We start from the raw sequence: 16727 nt of genomic DNA, 5'->3' as shown, positions 1-16727 counted from the left end.
GCTTCCAGAGTGACAATGTGGAACTGGTGTTGCACAGAGCATGTATGGGGAACCCTCACTCTAGTCACAACAGTTGAGGTAGGACAAGAGTGGCACTGAATTAGGTTTCAAAACCCACTTGTGAATAGTTTTGCCAGTATCTTCGAAAATGAAGATTAATTCAATCACAATGTGGTTCAAGTCACAGTAAATCAGCAGAGCAATCTAAGATTTTGACTTTACTCCCGATTGATTGTTTTGATGTGGTTGCCATTGTCAGTGTAGGAACATCTGATCTCTGTCTGATGTACTGCTGTTTTTTCCCATCAATCACTTATGGACACGGTCACTTGAATGATGCAATTGTGCATTGTTTTTCGCACAATTATAGATTTCCAGCATTTGCCACATAATCCCTCATCTGCGGAATAATCTGCAAATTTTAACAAAACAAAATTGTAACTCAAACGGTTCAAAAGTTATAAAAGACATGGTGACACGTGTTGCCATGCAGTGAAAGTTCTTTAGCAAAGGTAGTTTGACTGGTTGCTAATTGCTATATTTTGCTATTAAACTGGTACTAATGAGTGCAAACCAATGCCTAACAATTTTAACAAGTGTAAAAGTTACAAACTAATGTAGTAATACTATCAATAAATGTGCTGCATTACACTGCATAATTTGCCTTTACATGCCTCCCCTTTTACTCAACCTTGCTGAATAATTTGGCCCTAACTGACCGCATAATTCCAGTGGCCCTGCTTATGTATACATACACCTTGATATTTCATCTGCTCTCCTCACTTTTCACATCCCTTATATGGATCCCCTGCTGCTACCTCTGCTTAAGTTTCCTTTCTGAGGTACAGGAGGTTTGGTCTTGTTCTGCATACTAGTAGCTACCACAACTATTGTGATATCCCATGCTTTTACACAGGGAACCAGAAGCCTTTCCCAGGGTACCATGAGTTGGCTAGGATGAGATGGCCAGCTCACTTCGGGGTATATTGACAATAATGTGTGATAACTACAGCAAGAGTAGTGTAACGCTACTTTCAACATCGCAGCCCATTGCCGTAAAATAACCCTGTGTGAACGTGGAATTCACAACACGGCGGTAGCATGCAATAGTATGCCGAAACCTCCAACCACCTCGATGGAGACAAAAACCTAAACCACAACACCAAAAAACCTGCGATAGCCCCAAGCGCGATGAGGAAATCAGCGATAAGCAGCGCCAGGCCTGTAACACACACCTGGGAGGCGGGAACAATCCTACCATAAAAGTAGAAAAATCACCCAAACACAAACTGAACAACACCCAAGCAGCATGGAGGCAGCCGGAGCAGGCGCAGAGGACGACCGCAACCCCACAAGCACCCCGGACGGCCAGCCTGGGACCTCGGGGACAGGGAAGGACTAGGACAAGTAGTAGAGGCAGACGAAGTTCAGTACGCAGGCGTACAGGTTCAGAGTCAGAGAGATGATGGTACACCATCAACAACTGTCCGTCACCTCCTACGTGTCATTGGGCACCAAAAACGGAATATGGCAGGACATCGTGGACAAGATGAATGCTGTCAGGGTGCACAAGAGGACAATTACCGAGGTCAAGAGACAATGGAATGACAACAAGCAGCGGACCAAGGAGAAACTGGTCAGGGTTTGTGGCAGATGCTGCATTGCGGCCGGCACAGGCACTCCGCCACTGGACGGTGACTGAGGGTGCACTGAGTCATTGCCACCTTCAGCTGCTGAGCGGGTGTGCAGCCTGCTATGATGGCCCGTCCTGGCGATACAGAATGCTTAGGATTTGTGTGCCTTGCTGGACCGCAGTGTAGGCTGCACCAGCGACCTACGCAGGCCTACTGATACGTGGCGCCGCTTCTGGGGTCACAGAGTTAGGGGCACTCATTGGGCTGAGCGACTGTGCAGGCTGCGATGTTGCTGGGTGCCCTGGTTCAAACCATGCCATGGTGTAATATAGTCCCAGCACTAGACATTTTACCTGGTGGCCAGCGCAGCGTGGATACATGGTGTGCAGGGTGCCATGTCTGCGGGCCCCGGGCTTGTGGCTTGTAGCAGCACATGGTGGGACCTGCAGTCAACACGCCAGTGGCGAAAGGTGAGCAGTGTGACCCGGGTGTGCATTGGCGGCCATGCTCCGATGGACGGCGGGAGGGGTGGGATGCCTCTGCCTGGGTGTGCATGGGCTGGCATGCTCCGATGGACGGAGGGAGGGGTTGGGATGCCTCTGCCTGGGTGTGCATGGACGGGCAGACAATGTTTTATTGTGCAAGTGTGTGTACTGTGCCAGTCTTGTCTCTGGACTCTGTTTCAGATGACGGCTCTGTCTCAGATGTGGGACCTGGTGTGCTTCTATACGTACCGGCAAGAGGTTGCAGACACACCGGTGGCAGCAGGTGAGTAGTGTGGCCTCGGTGCGCAGGGTCGGCACTCTCTCTCCTCCTCTCTTTTTCTCTCTCTCCCCCACTCTTCTCCTGTCTCTCTCTTCTTCTCTCTCTCTCCCTGTCCTTTGATATGCGCAGGACACACATTCTCATCATGTTTTTTGTCTTGCAGGCTGTGACCTACGGATTGTGTTGAGGGGAGCCGCCATGTGTCTTCAATTGATTTCTGTGTTGTTACAATAAAGTTTAATTGTTTGCTTCCAAAGTGAATGTGTGATGCTCATTTCTGTGCCATTATGTGCATGTCACCAGATGTGATTGTGCGACAACAGGCGGATTATTTGGTACATGTTGAGGTGTTGCTGATGTGGCATGTCTTTACCTGGGGGGGCCGGGGGAAGGGGGGGTCCTGGGGGTTGTAATGGTGGGTATTGTAGTCCTCTCGGGTGTCCGGCATGCATAATTACTTGCTCCATGGCATCTATTGCCCTTCCGATAATGCCCTGGGCTGTGCTCGCTATTGTGGTGCTGGCTGCCATCCGACTTTACACCAGGTAAGAGCAGGTGTAAATTTCCTGCTGCTAACGTGCCTTATTGCGTGTTTTGTGTTCTTATCGCCGATCTGGCTGGTCGTTGTGAATGTTGAGGTGTGGTGTTGTCGTGGGTTTTGGCACGGGAACGCCTACTCTGCATCTCATTAGCGATAGTTGCAGGGGTCCTATGTGGCGTTGTTTTTTTCGTCTGCTATCGTGGGAAAAGTGGTGCTGTGGGCTGTTAGCACCTGCTTGTGAATGGTGGGGTACATTTATCACAACTTTGGCTGCGCTAAAGTGCCGTTAATTCGGCGAAAGCTCCTTGTGAATATGCCCCTTAGTGCTATGGATCCTGTCTCTCTGTCCCTTTTACAACCAAGGTTAGTCTGCGTGCACTGCACTTCTTCCGCCACTGTGGAGAGATCCAGGTGCATATCTGCAAGAGCTGTAAGAGTCCTGTCTATACAGGCTTGGCTTGCTTGTCCTTCCCTAGCGCCAACATGCCATACCATCAATTGCTAGGAAAACATGTGCTGAACCAACCTTCTCTTTAGAGCAAAATTGATACCCTCTTCTCACCTGGTCTCAGTACACTTATTTGGACTTTAGCTGTCACAGCTGAACAGTAATAGAGCATTCCAGTACAGATTAGAAGTCCAGGTACTGTGCTCTGTACAATATCAGAGAGTAGCTGATATGTGGACACGCGCTCCATGTTGACAGGGTAGCAGAGAACAGGGGATGTCCAAAGAAGTCACCTCTTCACCTTTTAGCAAATCGAGAGTGAGTCATTATAATGGAGGCAAGCAACTCTGCCAGCCCTAATACATTGAAATAATATTTTTATCTAGCTTCTTTCCTATCCCAGGTTTTTCACCTTTAATAGCAATCTTGGTTGTCTCGTACAAGTGGACCTTGCAGGACAGGATCCAGCTTTGGACACCAAGTAAAACTTATGCCCAAAGCACATGGATTGTTTTGCTTTACTTGTTGAAATGAGTCCGCCCTTGCACCATTTGATTGGCATTACTACTGAACTTTAGCACTTATGTGCAGCTGCTCTGCGATAATACTGTAATGTGTTTTTGAAACAGAAGAACAAGCAAGCACCTTAAAGTCCCGGTGGCATCCGGCGTTGGACGTACCCGCATTCCTTTCGCCAGTCCCTAGCCGGAACATCGCACTTTCTGTGTGGTGCGCCTGCTCCGTCTGGCCTGTAGGTGGTGGGCTGTATGTAAGTGGTGCACAGATGAAAGCCAGAGCTCTGTGATGTTCTCTTGAAAGAATTCCGAAGCTGGAAAGCCCCTTGTGCGGCTGCAGTTGCAGCCAGCTCTGGGAGGCGCTAGGAGTGAGTGATTGCATCTCTCCATCAGAAGAATTTCAATCATTAACTCTCCCGGGCTCTGGGGACAGGGTGCGGGTCACCTGCCAGATCAGTCACTAATAAACCGAGGCTCCTGTCAGCCGCAGTCCTACCATGTGATCTGCAGGAAAAAGCAATGCACGGTCCGTTGGCCACCGGCCCCGGCACGCATTTTTCATGCCCTGAGCTGCTACTTTAATTTCACTTGCTTGACTCATCTGATGTGTTTATACCACACACAAAAGTCTCCTGCCAGGGATCTCAATTGCGGCTGCAGGGGAACGGCCCCACCCTGCCCCCTCTGCAGTGCTGGCTTCCTGTGTTCTCTCCCGCAGCTGGGTGGGTCTTTGAGGCAGAACCACTTTCAGTTTCTAGTAGCTACATGAACTGGCTGAGTGCCTAAAATAACAACATCAGCCGGGCAGGAATGCACTGCACCTGCGCTGTCAACAGGAGGTTCTGCACTATGCGGGTCCGATAGTGGCTTTAACGCTTTGCCACACTTAGTGACCATTGGCAAACAAATCAAGTACCATTTTAACTTTACGAAAAAGTGATTAGTAGAGGAAATTAATCTAACAACTAACTATTCTCATTTGTCAACACGTGCCCATTAGTTAGCACGTGCTCCGATTCTTCCGCTTGTTAAATCATCTATGAAAACTAATTATCAGTATTATCTAATTTATAGGGGTTGCATACCCACAGCTGTGTCATATTTCTAAGTCTTCAACCTAAAGTTTGTTTTATAATAGTACTACTTAAGGTAGTAAGGCGTGTTTGGTTTTAATTTGGATTTTGTGTAGCGATAACAGCCAGATGCATCTACGCGCGGCATTTACACATATAAAATCGTACTGCAACACTCGCGCTGCCCTTCCCTCCCTCCGCCCTTCCCTCCCTCCGCTAATATTACAACAACAACAACTATAAAAACCCATTATTTCCGCCTGCTTCTGTAATAAGCTATTTCTAGCATTGTTTCATGTTTTCTACTAAGTCAAACAGGTAGTTAGTTCTCGGTGCGGGGCCACACATAGTGTTAATAGTGCTGCAGCAGGTGGTGGTCAACGAAGTGTGAACAGTCTACTACAACCCAGTAAAGACTGTCTTTATTTGAAATACCAGCATAAGGAGGATGGTTCCCATTATACTAGTATTGCAATCAGAGACTCTGCGTACACGGGCACGTGCCTCTTGCTATATTATTGATAATGCAGGAGCGCTATATGAAATAGTTTAAGTTCTCAGTTACAAAAACACAAAAGCAGGCTTTAAAATCTATAATCAGAATAACCACATACGTACATAAAATTAGTAATATTTGGAATACATAACTGCAGCCCCGTGCTGAAGGAGAAATGATTCATATTTATGAGGTACAGTGCCCAAGCCTGTAGAGAGTGCTTAACTAAAATTACTTATGTTTGGGGATACCATAGACCACACCCATAGCCTTTCATTGACTTTTGGGTATTCAGAGCCGTGAATAACTCCCATCCCCGCCCCCTCCCCCCTTATCTCCCACACAGGAGCTCCACAGGTACCTTGGCTCCGAATAACAAGAAAGCCGTGCTGCGAAACCATAAAAACAGACCGCGGAGCAGGAGATAAAATCAGGGCTGGAGCTGAGTTCCATTCCTTCTGACACAATCCCAAAAGACAACAAGCAGCTGTGTTTGGTAAACAGACAGCGGCGGGCCTGGGGGACAGGGCCACGCAGTCGCTTGCTTCAACGGACGCCTCAGTCGCAGACAGAGAGCGACGGGCGCGCGGCGCATTCCAGGGATTCCTTCCTGCTACCTAGCACTGAGCGCAAGTCGTGCCGCTTCACTTCCGGGTACATGTGACGCCCGCGCGCAGCCGCGAGGTGGCAGCAGAGCGCGCGACAACCTGCGCCGGTTGGCAGGCAAGTGAAGTTTGTGACGGTTTATTCCGGGCTCCCTTCCGGCCCCCTCCGATGCCGTTGAACGGTCCCCGGCTGCACCGTTTTCACAACCTAATATACCTATAGTCTCCGGCCGGGGCAAGACGCAGTTTCTGTCTTTATGAAGCACGCCTGCCATTTAATCGCACATGTGTATATAAAATTCGCTTGCGTACGGCGAGGTTTAGAATGGCTCTTTTAATTAACTCTCAGCCGGTAAAATCGCACTTTTTCGAGTGCAAAGATTGGGATTTCCATCTTAATTATTCAAGTGAGCTCTCGATTTTTCGTGAACTAGTGACGTGAATTTTTTCTTTTTTTTCCTGCTTTTGCAATAATAACAATTTTTTTCTGCATATTTTATATAGCGCGAACTCGACCCGAAGGTATTGGAGCGCTTCACATGACACCGTATTTACATTACACATTCAGGCACGGGCAGATTAAGTGATTTGCCCAGAATCACAGGATGTGGACACGACCTTGAGGCTCGAACTCTGGTTTCCAGCACCAGCGTGGGGCGTTTATGCCTATGTAAATCCGAATTTCAATTAGTTTCATTTTTTATATATGCCATATTTTGTTGTGAAATTTATAATTATAACACCGTCATTGCTATTGCTTGCCTTTTGACACTTGTGATACTCGTGGGAGTAAAAGTAACTACAAGAATAAGAATGCAAAGAAGTAAAAATAAAGGACTGTATAAATTGGATTGGGATATTTAGAAATATGCACCACACTCAGTAGAAGAGTAGCACTTCCCTTTTTACGTGCACCTTTCTTATCTTCACCCCTTTCTGAAACTAGGTCTAGTACAAGTAGTCTGCATTTAATTGTGTGAGGTAGGAGAAAACGAGAGATTCATTTCGGGTTTTGGGAGAGCATGTATGTTTCCTATTAAATGTTTAAATACAGTTCTCCTTTACAGTTAAATACTGGTTTCTTTTGATCACATTTCTAATTCTTGATGCTAGGAAACAAAAGAACACCACAGAGTTAAATTAAGGTGCATACTTCTCTTTTTATTCATAAGGGTTCCTGCTTCTTTGTGTTTGGAGTAGGCATGGCTGAATGGAGTGACTCCAGCCATTTTTCATGTAGCATTATATTCATTTGTGCACTTAATAGGTAATTTTCCTGGAGCACACTATACGAGTTGCACTCACTAATCCTTACCATCCAGAGTTCTCATGTGTGATAATGAGTGCATGCCCCTGTGAAATGTATATCTACCGATATATCATTTGAAGAACTAATTTATACTTTTAAACTGTTATTTTAAGTGCCAGTGGAATATACATCGTTGAATATATAGTAATATATAAAGAGCACCCCATTTGTTAAAAAAATTGAAAATAGTTATAAACTATTTTAAAGTGTTTATTAGTTTTTAAGAATGATTCATTATTGGTACATATTTATGAGTTGTGCAAAGACAACAATCTTTACAAATAGTACATTGAATTTTATGTCGTTAAAAAGAGGCAGCTCTAAAATATGATAGTCATTTAGCATGATGCCAGACAAGTGATGTTTTTAAACAGATTATTGAGCAATTGTAAATAGTCTTTTAGGAATTCAGATTTCCTAGTTAACTGAGCATAACAAAATAGACAAGTATTGCAAACAGGAGGCATCAAATCATTTGATAATATTTTAGTTGCAATTCTGGGGATCATTCACCTGTTTATTCCATGTTCATCGAACCAATTTCCTCTTCAGCCTTCTTTTATTTTTCCCAAAGGTTGTACTTTTCCTAATGCCCAAAGTGAGAATCAGTTTTTTTCAGACTTTCCTGACAATTGAGAACATTTCCTCTGGTGTTCCCTCTTCAGTGCGTGAGGTATATTAATAATTGAAAGAAATCAGTGCACTCACTTTTCAGCAGACATAGTCCTAAAAGTACAATGATATAGCCTCTACTTAGCCAGTTTAATTTATTTCATTTTAAGCCTTTCTGTGTCAAAGATCTGGGCCACCTTCTCAGGCTCCGATAACCTATTGCCATACATTAATTCTTGGGAAAGTTGTTAAAAGGAGGCATAAATATTTTGGAAGCATAAGTGAAAATTTAGCAAATCTGAGCAAGAGCACTACGTACATACAGGTAACAGTCTCACAAAATGCAGTCTTTGCTCACATGGTTTAAGAGTATAACAACATTATTAGAACTTCGTTGCCTTTGTTGTTAAGTTACTAAAGTTGTCAATGTTAAAACTATTATAAAAAACCTTTTTGTAATTTTTGTTCCCGCACATTTTCTAAATATTTAACTAAAAAGGCGAATGAGGAATTGTGCTGTGTTTGGCATATCTAAATTATAAACGTAAGACAAGTAGTATATCTTTTATTTCTCATTTTCGTGTGTATTTTCAAATCATAGCCTCTTAAGAAGATGAGCTATTGTCAGAAAATGTACACTTTATCTGTCCTGTCTTCTTTAACATGTTTTATTATACATTGAGATAGTTGTTATTTTTGTGTTTTGGGAAATGAAATCAATCTTGATGTGCATTTTTAAGGGAACATGGCATCACTATTCACACTATTTCATTGATTAGTAGAACAGCACCCTGGCTGTGCAGTGTTTGTGTGTTTGATCTGCATGTTCTTGCTATTTTTCCATATGATACACAGAGTTTGAGTGTAACCTGCAATAGCACCTACACATTAAAGCTTTCAATAAGTAAGTTCTATAATTAGCATAGCTTATAAAATTATTGCAGTTTCAGGTAAGGGAGAATCGTAGGCTAAGAGTTTGAAATCTGTTATTTGAACCTTTTCTCCAGATGATACGCTCAGAATAGAATTTCTGATGTAGGTCTACTTGTTTTGGAGATTCTGAATTTATCATAAGTGACCAACAAACCTGTCTTACCTCCTAAATCCAGTTTTGTTGTCGCCCCTCTATCCTAAGTTTTATCTAAGATTATTTTCACCATTTATATTAGTGGAACTAGTGTTTTTGGTGCTGGGGGTCAGGTTATTTTCTTTTCTAAAGCTCTGGTCAAGCTTACATCTTTCCAAACTCGTAGTGTGTATTTGGCTGCGCAGATTCTCATCAATTGTAAGAAGCGAAAAAGAGAACAAGGAGCCAACAAGGTGTTATAAATACGGCATGGAAGTAAAGGTTAAAAAGGATTGGCAAGTTCATAGTAATATATTTAGCCTAGGGATACTGTGTTGATCCTTTTCATACACATCCTATAAAGATCTGATAACTGTTGCAATGGTGGCACACCTTCAAAAAAGTTACTACATACAATTTACCAAAGTGACTACATGACTTACTTCAATGTAGTTCATGACTTGTGTCATTTAGAAGTCAATATGTGTTGTCACTTACTTTCTTAATGTATGTCTCACCACTTAGAATGTTTCTGGAAATAGCTAAATATAATTTCAATCGCTCATAGCCCCAAAGAGGTTGTATATACTTTGTGTTTTTCTGTTAACTAGTACAGTGTAGCACAAAAACATTCTTTATGTTATACTATGTTGTGATCTTGCATATCTATTTAAATGAAATCATGGTTGTTTTACAGCTCTTTAAACACCTTTCTTTTTAAGGCGGTGCTATATAAAACAGTACTAAATACAAAAAATGCATAAATTACTGAAGCATGCTAATCTTTCTGTTTGGGCCATGTGAAACCCAAAACTGCAAGTTTCAGTATCCCCTGCGGTAGAAGGGGTGGGGGACTGCCAAGCAGCGCTTAAGATCACCACAAAGAGCCTAGAGTGCGGGACACACTAATCTACCTGTTTGAGCCATGCAATGCCCTGGACTGCAACTTCCAGTATCCCCTGTGGCAGGAGAGACTCCCAAGCAGCACTTAAGAGCAAGGTTGCTCGTAGTGTGGGATGCACTAATTTTCCTGTCTGGGTTGTATGAGGCCCTGAACTGCAACTTCAAGTACCCTCTGCGGCAGGAGTGGCGGAGGACCGGGAACAGGGCAGACTGGCTACTGGGCGTTTTGGCATGCTGCTGAGCTGGGGGGCTGATATCACTGCGGTGGGGGCTAATTTAGTTGATGGAGACCTGCGTGTGCTACGAAAAAACAAAGCACACGCCGGTCCCCATCAACTAAATCAGCCCCCAGCTCCGCAGTGCCAAAACCTCCGTTAGCCAGTCCTTCCCTGACGTGAAGCAGTGCCCAAGAACGCGACAAGGAGCTCGTATTGTGGGATGTGCTCGGGGATTGCAAGGCAGATACCGGGCCAAGAGTGGGCCCGTCTTTGCCCTCCACGCCTGGACAAATTGAGCCCCTCTCTTTCGCCTTATTTTTGATCCTGATTCATAATTGGTAAGCAAAAAGCCCCAGCTAATACTAGATCCTCCTCCGTAAAGGGTACCTGCAAAAATGTATCTAGTATTTCTTATTTGAATTTAGCAGTGGGGGCACTCACAGATGAAACTCTCAGAGTTGAAGTAGAGCTTGGTCTGGGCAGAAATATTCCCAGGGACTTATCTATGGGCCCTTGCAAGGATACTGTCACTCATAGTGTTCAGGTGAACATGGCGGATAGTGATCTTTCATCGCAGGACAGCTCTCCAACACATTAGTGACAGCGGATGTCCATAATTACTCTCAAAGGTTCCCTGAAATCTCGATCCTCCAACTGTTAAGCGGAAAAATTAGTTTTGTTAAGTGTAGAGCTCAGGGGATTTACATTAGTGGGCTAGTAGAAGGGCTGTGCGGGATGTGGGGACAGATATGTATGGAATTGGAAAATCGCATGTTATCTGTGGTAACTATACACCATCTGATTCTATATTAATTCAATAGTATAGCAGGGTGGAACAACTTGTTAAGACCTTGTTAGATCTCACAGGCTCTCCATTGAACAGAAACATACTGACTTTGCCACTAAAGTCAATTATCCCCTCCTTAAATCTGAGCTTGGCTGTTCCTATTAGTGTAGTTAGCATGTATGTTGCTGAGAGACGGGTGAGAATTGGAGAAAAGGAGAGACAGCAGATGCAGGTAAATTGATCCTTTCATTCCATGATTCCCTTCAGTAGGATGGAGGGAATGTCACCCCGCCTAAATAATTCACCCTCAGAACAACCTATATTCTCTGCTCTTATTACCCTCTCCCAGTACATCAGTGTAAACTGTACTTGATGACTGTAACCAGCGGGTTAGTTCTCAATAGGCTACAGAGAGTTACCAGGTTAAGAATTTATTTATTTTATTTTTATTTATATAGTTTTATATAGTGCGAACTTGACCCAAGAGGGTATCAGAGCGCTTACATTTAGGATCATTGCGTTACAAGTTACATCAGCAAACAAGAGCATAGTAAGGTACAGTACAAATAAACAATGTTTCAATAGATCGTAGGAGGGAGGGGAGGAAGGAGTAAAAGCGGGGAGACGAGGGGGAACAATGCCCAATGTCCGGCTGGGTAGGTGACGGTCAAAGAGGAAAACCAGGGCCGACTCCTCATTCGCTGTCAAGCAGCTCCACCGGTTATCCGCTATGTTGCTCAGGTCTCAGCGTTCAGGAAAAAACAGTTTTTAGTCTATTAGAATTTTTCGAAGGTTATTTTGCGCTATCTAGACCCGGAGCTTTCAGAGCGTATAACCAGGGGAACGTTGCATTAGAACGTACATCAAGAGGATTATAAAGCGCTGGCTAGACCCGAGACCCATAGGTATCAGAGCGCTATAGCAGAGGAACATTGCGTTACAAATTACATCAGTTACAATAGCATAGTAAGGTACAGTAAACAAACAACGCGGTTGAGAGAATTAATAGGAAAGGAGGGGAGGAAGGAGCCATAGCAGGGAGACGAGGAAGAACTGAGTCCAATGTCAGGAGAGACAAATAGAGAGGGAAAGGGGAGAGGTGGAGTGGGAAGGGAGAGGACGAGAGGGAAGACGGAAAAGAGAAAAAGGGAATGTCAGGCCAAAGACCGAGTGAGTAGGTGACGGCCAGGGAGATAATACAAGCCCAGTCTCCTCTATAGCTCTTTTGGAAGCGCCAACGGGCATCAGTCAGAAAAATGGAAATAAAGGAGACAGGGAAAAGGCAGAACAGCAGAAATACGCAGGGGGGGAGGGCGAGACAGGGAGAAGAGGAGAAACAGTGTCCGGCTGGGCAGGTGACGGTCAGGGGAAAAACCAACAGTGATGGCTGCTGCTTCACTCTGCAGCTTACAAGCCTTTTATACTTTTTCATCCCAGTCTGTTGGCTGTTAGTTCATTGTTTAATCAGGGCAGTGTTTACAGTTGATAACCAGATCCAGACGATGTTTGTAGATGTTGACCTGGTACAGACTTGGTACACAAATCATTGTTCACTCGACTTTGATCAAGGCTGAGTCTTTCAGGACCATTGTACAGATAACCTGATCACGGTGTCAAGGATGTTTACCAGGCAGGGAGCAGGAGATGGAAAATAAATCATTTACTCAGGGTGTGAGTATCTCATGGCTTTCTGGTGAACTGCAGAGAACAGGGGAGGGTTGGGTGTGTGACAGTTCCTGGGCAGAAATGCAGGTGCAAGATAGTTTGTGTCGTGTCAGTTAGAATTTCCTCAGGCATCAGCAGAAACGATCAGGTGGGTCGTGTGGAAGTGTTTGACACGAGATGGCAATGAAAAAGCAACGGCGTCCCGGTACAAATGATGCCGATCAGAAGAACACTTTTCCTCAGACCCTCCTTTTGCCATTGAGTGGCAAATACTTTAGGAAACGGCAATGTTCATAAGGCCATCGGTTTCTTGTTGGAGCATCATCATCATATTGGTGTTGTGAATGTTAGAGGATGGAGGCTTGATTTTTTTTTTTTAAAGACCTTTATTGTCCAACATGTACAGTACACAGCACTCAGCTTACAACCCAGCCGGGCCAGCTGCGAGTAATGAATATTGCAACAGGTATGGTAAAGAAACACAGCTTTAAGGCCGACAACCCTGGGGTTCGGCAGCGTATATCAACGTGTCACCATACTGCACAGACATACAATCATTCGGTGTTATAAAAGTATGGGTCTATGGGGTTTTTCTCATTTTATCTGCAAATTCAGAGTTACAGCGGTAAGGTGGCACTCATCAGCGGTTTCAGATTAGGCAAAGCCCACCATGACACATGTGCATCGCTGGGAAGGGTATCAGTTGAGTCCGACCTTCAAGCGGGCATGGTGCTACAGAAACGAGGGATGAGGCCACTCAGTGTCTAGGTGTGTTGGTGCGTGTGTATCAACTTAGCTCGCCCATCTTGGCGAGAGTGACAGATGTTCGTGTCGGCACTCAGGTGAAACGCCCAGGCCATAACTGGCAGTCCCGAAGGTCTCATGGTTTATGAAGTGCAATATTCTATCTGCAAGGGCTTGGTCCAAAAGGAGATAAGTCCAGAACATCAATAAACCATAAAACAATAACTCAGGTAGTACAAAAGATAGGTAGGGGTGGATGGGGGCGGAAATAGCCACGTGGTCGGAGAGGGAAGTGTGGTGCTAGTGTGTCGGTTGCGGTCCATTGGGTGGGCATGTAGGAGACCGGGGGAGGGCAGTTTGCCCGTGTGTCAAGCGCACATGGGTGGGGAACACCACCATAAGGGTTCATCGGGTGCAGCGTTTCAATGCTTTGTGGGAGGCATGCGGTGGTCGGACCCATTGCTACAGCATTGTGTGCGGGGATGAAGGCATGGGAGGGGCGAGACACCCGCTATGGCGGAACGGTCAAGTAAGTGATATATGATGGGCAAGGTGTAGTGGCCGTGCAGGTAGTGGTCGGTGCATTATATGCGACTCATAGCAACCGTTACAGGGATGGGAAGGGGGGGGGGGCAGCAGACAGTTCTTCACGTAATCCCCTGTTCTACACATTTCTGCTGAAAGGAGTGTAGGATGTTATCCCAGTGTTGTGCGATAGGAAATTTCCTGAGTCCCGCTGTCTCCTCTCGCCGCAGGACAGTGCTCTCCGCCTGCGCCCAGTTCACTAGCGACAGGCTCCAGTGTCGGATGTGTGAGGGTGTGTCAGCCTTCCACTGCTTGGTAAGCAGTCTCTTGGCCGTGATTAGTCCAAGATCCCAGTAACGGGCCTGGACTTTGTTTACTCGTGTACGTTTGTACAATCCCAGTACGCAGGCTTCCCATGTTGTCGGTACGTGTTCCTTGGTGCAATGTCGAAGTAACGTAGTCACCCCATCCCAATACTGCTGGAGGGCAGGACAGTGCCAGAGCATGTGGAGGAGGTCTGCGCCCAGTAGGGAACAACGACCGCAGGCAGTATCAGTGACTGAAAAATATCTGTTTATCTTGCCCTGGGTAAGATATGCGCGATGCAGTATGTAAAATTGTATAATTTTGTAGCGAGGGTTGCGGGGGTTGTTCACTGGGCCATCCAGGATCATACCCCACTCTTTGTCCCGTCCAGTCTCTCCCTCTATCTGTCGCCCACTTCTCCCTTAGTTGCATGGTTGTGGGATGAGTATGGAGAAGGATTGCTTGTGCTATCCAATGAATTATGTGTGTGCCATTGCTCATGACATGAAGGTATTGTATGAAATGATGTGTGGGTAGTTCACCAGACAAGTCCCCCCAGGCGGTAGTCAGTGTATGGATGAGGGATGCGTGTAATAGGAACTGTCCAACCGGAAGAGATGTGTCTATCGCGAGATCCTCGAAGGGTAGGAGGGCGCCATCAGAGTATAGATCTCCCAGCGTGTCCACCCATGCGGTGGTCCAGTTGTCCAGCTTTACAGCCGTCAAGGTCCCCGCCGCAGTCGGGGTGCCCAGTAGTGCTAGTATCGGGGCATACGGTACTGTCGCCCGTGTCAGACGCAAACAACGGATGAAGCATCTGCGCGCCACCGCGAGTAGTAGTTGTGGTGGCCGGGGAGTCCGGGTCAGTGGATGAAACAGCCCGTGGATCTGCAACAGGGACCAGACAGCGGTGTCTGTGCCCGTGTCTCCTAGGTTCTTGCCACCCAGCCAACCTGACACCCACTGCATTTGCGCCGCTAGATAATACAGCTCCATGTTAGGAACAGCCAGTCCGCCCGCTTCAGTGGGCATATAGAGTTTCGTCAATGCAACTCGTGGCCGGCCCTTATTCCAAATCAGGTCACGCAGCAGGACCTCAAGGTCCCGAAATACCCGAGTAGGGACATAGGATGGAAGATTCGCAAAGTAGTACAGTAGCCTGGGTAGGACTATCATCTTTATTAGGGCTATGCGGCTAGGAACGTTCAGCGGTAGCGTCTTCCAGAACCCAACCTGTGCCCGGGTGGATGCGATCGCTCACATCAGGTTCCCTTCCAAAATATTCGCAGGGTCCCGGTAGATGTGTATCCCAAGATACCTGAACGTCATGGGGTACCACTGTAATCTCTCGCCCCCGATGCGAATCTTGCTCTCTGGAACGTGCGGGTGAAAGGAGTAGGCTCCTGATTTGGCCCAGTTCACCTTCAATCCCGACACCTCCTCGAAAGTGCTGAAGATGTCAGTTAGGGACGCCGGAACATTACTTAGGTCCTTGACATACAAAAGGAGGTCGTCAGCATATAATGACACCACATGCAGGCCATCCGCCATCGGTATACCCCAATCCGCCCCTTGGGACCGGAGTTTCACAGCCAGGGGTTCCACAGCTAAGGAGAACAACAAGGGCGATAGGGGGCAGCCTTGCCTGGTTCCTCTCCGCACACAAATAGGGTCAGAGAGAAGCGTTCCAGTACGGACTCGGACTGTGGGTCTGCGGTATAACAGTCCAACCATAGTTTGATAGTCGTCCCCCAGCTCGAATTTGTCCATGACCGCGCGCAGGTAAGGCCATTCCACCGAGTCAAACGCCTTCTCGAGGTCTAGTACCAGGCACCCGGCCCGTGGCCACTGTCGTGTGGCGTATTCCTGTAAGCGGAATAGGCGGCGGATGTTGTGGGACGTGTGTCGTGTCGGTACAAACCCGTTTTGGTCGTGACGTACCAGCGCGGGAACCATAGGGGCTAATCTGCGAGCAAGTGCGGAGGTGAGGATTTTGTAGTCCGTGTTGAGGAGTGCTAAAGGGCGGTAGGATCCCATCCGCCCGCTATCCCTGCCAGGTTTGAGTAGAGAGACGAGAGTGGCCTCATTCAGTGTCGGGGGCAAGGAGAAGTCATCTGTAGCCGCAGAGTACATCCTCACCAGGTGGGGAATTAGGACGTCCGAGGTGGCCTTATAGAATTCAGCTGGCAAGCCATCCGGTCCCGGAGACTTGCCATTCGAGAGGTTAAAGATGGTATCACGAATTTCGTCGGAGTCCAGCGGTGCTCTGAGATCATTCTGCTGTGCCGTCATCAGGGTGGGCAATTGTATAGCAGAAAGATAGTCAGTGATTGTAGGCAGTGGGACACGCAGTCGGGAACAGTATAGTTCCGAATAGTGACTCGTGAACGCCTGTGTATTTGGCGTTTGGAGTAGAGTAATCCACCGCCCTCCGCCTGTATTCCCGATACGGGGGGGGTCGAGCGATCTTCCCGCGCGATCAGCCAGGTTAACAGTTTACCAGGTCTATCACCCT

This window comes from Lissotriton helveticus, chromosome 3_2 (assembly GCF_964261635.1).
Source record: "Lissotriton helveticus chromosome 3_2, aLisHel1.1, whole genome shotgun sequence".
NCBI lineage: Eukaryota > Metazoa > Chordata > Amphibia > Caudata > Salamandridae > Lissotriton > Lissotriton helveticus.
This window is presented reverse-complemented; position numbering follows the sequence as displayed.